This window comes from Hippopotamus amphibius, chromosome 15, assembly GCF_030028045.1.
Source record: "Hippopotamus amphibius kiboko isolate mHipAmp2 chromosome 15, mHipAmp2.hap2, whole genome shotgun sequence".
In the NCBI taxonomy this organism is placed as follows: domain Eukaryota; kingdom Metazoa; phylum Chordata; class Mammalia; order Artiodactyla; family Hippopotamidae; genus Hippopotamus; species Hippopotamus amphibius.
In genome coordinates, this window is record NC_080200.1 from 11,464,806 (window position 1) to 11,470,642 (window position 5,837).

The following is a 5,837-nucleotide window of genomic DNA, read 5'->3' on the forward strand; positions in this document are numbered from 1 at the left end:
CATTTAGATCTATGATCTATTTTGAGTTAATTTTTATAAAAAGCTTGTGTTTACCTTCACTTTTTGTGTATGTGTGTTTCATATGTAGATATCCATTATGTCCAGCACTAATTTTTTTAAAGATTTTCTTTTGTCCATTGAATTGCCTTACTTCTTTGTCAAAGATCAGTTGAATACATTTTTGCATGTGTTTATAGCAAAGCAGTTGGCATTTATATTCTTCTGCCTTGCTGTGTACTCTTATTAATTCCCAGAGTTATCTCTGCTGTTGTGGGTGCTATCAGGTGTTTATGTAGACAATCACGTCATGTAGAACAAAGACAGTTTTATTTCTTGCTTATCAGTCTGTGTACCTTTTATTTTCTTCTCATGTCTTACTGCATTGGCTAGAGCTTCCAGAACAATGTTGGATAGATGCTTCCTTGCCCTGTTCTTATATTCCCAGTGAGCTTCCAGTTTCTTACCATTAAGTATCATATTAGTTACAAGTGTTGTGTAGATTATTTTTTTAAGAATAGAGCGTTCCTTTCTATTGTTAGTTTATTATCATAGTGGATGTTGGATTGTATCAAATCTTTTTTCCTTTTTAATTTCCCTTTTCTTTCATTTCTGATGTTAATAATTTCTGTTTTCCCTCTTTGCCTGGTAATATCAACTAGATGTTTATCAATTTTATTAAATTAATCTTTTGAAGAACCAGCTTTTGGTTTTGTCAGTTTTTTCTATGGCTGTCCCAAAATTGCCCACCTGCAGCAACTAAGACCGGGCACAATCAAATAAATAAAACAATAAGTATTTCTCTTTTTCTTTTTTTTTCTTTTTTTTAAGCTCTTTATTGGAGTATAATTGCTTTACATTGTTGTGCCAGTTTCTACTGTACAACAAAGTGAATCAGCTGTACTTGTACATATACCCGCATATCCCCTCCCTCCTGTGCAACTCCTTCCCACCATTCCTATCCCAGCCCTCTAAGTCATCACCCATCATAGAGTTGATCTCCCTGTGTTATGCAGCAGCTTTCCACTAGCCATCTGTTTAACATTTGGTAGTGTATATATGTCAATGCTGCTCTCTCACTTCATCCCAGCTTCCCCTTCACACCCCACCCCATGTCCTCCAGTCCATTCTCTACCTCTGCATCTTTATTCTTGCCCTGTCACTGGGTTCATCAGTACCATTTTTTTAGATTCCTTATATGTGAGTTAGCATACGGTATTTCTTTTTCTCTTTCTGGCTTTCTTCGCTCTGTATGACAGACTCTAGGTCCATCCACCTCACTACAAATAACTCAATTTCGTTCCTTTTTTATGGCTGAGTAATATTCCATAGTATATATGTGCCACATCTTCTTTATCCATTCATCTGTTAATGGGCATTTAGGTGGCTTCCATGCCCTGGCTATTGTAAATAGTGTTGCAATGAACATTATGGTACATGTTTCTTTTTGGATTACCGCTCTCTCAGGGTACATGCCCAGTAGTGGGAATGCTGGGTCATATGGTAGTTCTATTTTTAGTTTTTTAAGAACCTCCATACTGTTTTCCATAGTGGCTGTCCAATTTACATTCCCACCAACAGTGCAGCAGGGTTCCCTTTTCTCCGCACTCTCGCCATCATTTATTGTTTCTAGATTTTTGATGATGGCCATTTTGACCGGTGTGAAGTGATACCTCATTGTGGCTTTGTCTTTTTTTTTTTATGATGATATTTGTTTCATTTTTGTATTATTTCCATCATTTCACAACATGCTGCAGACAGTGCCATTAGAGAGAAATGAGATATAATATGATCACAGTAGAAATGTGTAAATAATTTGCATGTGTTCATGATGCTGTTCAAATTATGAAAGAGTGGGTCTTCCCTGTTGGTCCAGTGGTTAGGACTCTGCACTTCCACTGCAGGGGGCCTGGGTTTGATCCCTGGATAGGATACTAAGATCCCACATTCCACACAGTGTGGTGGGGGAGAAAAAAACTTATGAAGGAGTAAGTGTGGGCAGAGAGTCAGTTTTTGATGATCAAGTCATAGATAAATGTTTGGAGAAGACAGACTCATAGGTAAACCTCTTATAAATGGAATATAGATGTCTAGTGCTGTCAGTGTCACACATCCTACTGTACACTTATTTGGAATATTTTTAGGACTCTAGCTTTTGAGGATGTGGCTGTGAACTTCACTGTGGAAGAGTGAGCTTTACTGGATCCTTCAGAGAAGAAACTACAGAGATGTGATGCAGAAAATCTTTTGGAACCTGGCTTCAGTAGATAAGGATGACAACATTCCTTCACTTTGTCAGTTTGAGAATGAGTTTTTCTTGCCCACCAATGTGCCAAGATGTGGAATGTGGAAAAGGAAGAATGTTGGTAGGTAAATTAGATGTCACAGCTCTAGGCATGGACCTAGACTCTGATAGTTTTTCTATAACTTCTAATACTTTGGAATTATTTTTCAGGGTCTATATTTTAGGGAAAATATGGGAAGATCGTGACATTGAAGATCAGTACAAAAACCAGGAGAAAAAACTAAGGTGAGTTGCACTCACAGTGAGAAACAGCGTGTCATGTGAGCATCTTAGTATGTTATGAAATTCTAAAAAGAAGCAAACAACAAATAATCCCTGCTTTAAATGTATTTATTAGAAAATTAAAAAAGAAAAGAAAGGAAGGAAGGAAGGGAAGGGAAGGGGAAGGGAAGGGAAGGGAAGGGAAGGGAAGGGAAGGGAAGGGAAGGGAAGGGAAGGAAGAAAGAAAGAAAGAAAGAAATCTCCCTCAAAATACTTTCTGAAACATAACATATTGTTCAGTGTTTGTGAAATATTTCTCCTGGAAACAGTGCTAGTAAACCCTACATATGAATATTACTGTTTAAATAGTCTCAAGTGTGGGGTCCTCTTGCAGAGCATTCAGTATATTCAAAAACAATTCAGGTGAGGGAGAAACTCTACACTATCCCTATATATCATAATAAATATAATAAGTATAAAATCATTAATAAAGAAATAATCAACAATATGCTTCTTGTTATTTACAGAAGTCATATGGTTGAAGCACTCTGTGAAAATAAAGAGGGTTGTCCATGTGACGAAAACTTCAGCCTTATTCCAAATCTCAGTCTGAATAAGAAAACTACTGGAGCGAAACCACATGAATGCAGTGCATGTGGAAAAGTCTTTATGTGTCATTCATCCCTTAATAGACACATGAGATGTCACATGGAACACACACCATATGAGTATCAGAAATATGGAAAGAAGCCAAATGAATGCAAGGCATGTGGAAAAGCCTTTAGTTATCTGCAGTGCTTTAAAAAACATGAAAGAATTCATAATGGAGAAAAAATTTATAAATGTAAAGACTGTGGGGAAGCTTTTATACATCTCAAAACCCTTCAAAGACATGGGATAATGCAAACTGGAGATGTTCCTTACAAATGTAAGAAATGTGGGAAAGCCTTCAATTGTTCCAGTTCACTTCGAGTGCATGAAAGAACTCACACTGGAGAGAAACCCTATCAGTGTAAACAATCTGGAAGAGCCTACAGATATCAAACACATGACAGAACTGGCACAGTAGAGCAGTTCTATGAATGTAAGCAATGTGGTAAGGCTTATATTTCCCTTTGAGGTTTAAAAATACATGAAAGAAATCACACTGGAGAGAAACCCTATGAATGTAAGGAATGTGGTAACGCTTTCAATTCTCATCTAGGTTTCAAAATACATAAAAGAAATCACAGTGGAGAGAAACCCCATGAACGTAAAAAATGTACCAAAGCTTTCAGTTACCCCAGTTCTCTTTGAAGACATGAAAGAATTCATACTGCAGAGAAACCCTATCAATGTAAGGTGTGTGGGAAAGCCTAGAGATACCATGGTTCCTTACAAACACACAAGAGGACTCACAAAGGAGAGAAACCCTATGAATGTAAGCAGTGTGGGAAAGACTTTATTTCTTTTTCTAGCTTGCGAGTACACATGATCACTCACACTGGAGATGGACCTTATAAATGTAAGGAATGTGAGAAAACATTCTTTTCTCCCAGTTCATTTCAAATACATGAAAGGAGTCACACAGGAGAGAAACCCTATGAATGTAAACAGTGTGATAAAGCCTTCAGTTATTACTATTCCTTACAAGCACACAGAAGAAATCACACTGGAGAGAAACCTTATGAATGTAAAATATGTGGTAAAGGCTTCAGTTGTTGTAATTATGTGCAAGCACACCAAAGAATTCATACTGGAGAGAAACTTGAAATGTGATGAATGTGGCAAAGCCTTCATTTGTCACACAAACTTTCAAAGACATATGAGACTGCACACTGGAGAGAAACCATATAGATGTGAAGAATGTGGAAAAGCCTTTAGCCGTCCCAGTTCATTCTGAAGGCATGAAAGGAGTCACTGGATAAATACTCTTGAATGTAAACAGCGTCAGAAAGACTTCATTTGGCCCCATCCCTACATGTGAAAACTCTTGTGGAAAAGAAATAAAAATGTGGGTAACATTAGAAAACTTGATGGAAATTTATCTGTGTATAAAGTTTAAGAAAACTTTCAATATGAAAGAATTATAAAATTTTAAATATGTTTGCTAAGCCTCTTTCTTAAAGGACATCATTGGACTGTGGATTTTTACCAATTTTTTAAATTATTATTATTTTATTTTTATTATTTTTATTGAAGTACGTTGCTGTACAATATTGTATGTTACAGGTGTATAATATAGCTATTCACAATTTTTAAAGGTTATATTTCATTTGTAGTTATTATAAAATATTGGCTGTATTCCTTGTGTTGTACCATATATGCTTGTAGCTTATTTTATACCTGCTTACCAATTACTTTTAGAAATGAAGATTGAGGTGAGATAGTTCTGTGAGTTGCCTTTCAACAGTAATACATAAGATTAATAGGAAGTTCTTTTTTGTTAAATTAGTTAATGATGTTTTCTCTTTCTATTTTGAAGCCTCTTGGATTAATGGGTAAATTGAAGTGTATTTCTAATATGCAGTTAGGTTTAATTTTTTTATAACATTTTATTTGTTCTGTGTTAAATGTCCATTGGAAAACGACAGTGTGGTATTTGTTGGGATTTTCCTACTGGCCTTGTGAAAGTTCCTTGATGTCTCTTGTTTATTATATATAATCTACCTTTTGTACTGACAAACCTCCTTTTTTAGGGTGACAGGTATAAGAGTCTTTTTTCCATTTTCCATACTAGTAAACAGTTGAATAAATACGTGTGCCTCATTTATGGAAGAATATAGTTTCCTGTGAATTATTATTTTCATATCTGGGCTTTTGCTTATGCCTTTCCTTCTGATTAATTTGGTAAATAGACTTTTTTTATATTTATTTATTTGGTTGCATTGGGTCTTCATTGCTGCACACAGGGCTTTCTCTAGTTGCAGTGAGTGGGGCTACTCTTCGTTGTAGTGCATGGGCTCCTCATTGCAGTGGCTTCTCTTGTTACGGAGCGCAGGCTCTAGGTGCGTGGGCTTCAGTAGTTGCAGCACGTGGGCACAACAGTTGTGGTTCACAGGCTCTAAAGCACAGGCTCAATAATCACGGCACATGGGCTTAGTTGCTCTGTGGCATGTGGGATCTTCCTGGACCAGGGCTCAAACCCATGTCCCCTGCATTGGCAGGTGGATTCTTAACCACTGCAACACCTACGAAGTCCCTATCTATATTTTGATATCTGCATTTCGATATAAGAAATAGCAACTGGAATAGGGTTAATAACAGGACATTGGACACTTTTATGGTAGGGACAGAGAGGGGCTAAACCCTGTTAAGAGATCAAGAGTTCACACACTCCCCATCCTTGGGGCAA

At 36.8% G+C, this 5,837-nt stretch overlaps 1 pseudogene; it reads left to right on the forward strand.

Moving 5' to 3' along the window:
* Positions 1 to 2,277: 2,277 nt before the first annotated feature.
* LOC130836953 (zinc finger protein 709-like) lies at positions 2,278 to 4,385 on the forward strand (annotated as a pseudogene).
* Positions 4,386 to 5,837: the final 1,452 nt, after the last annotated feature.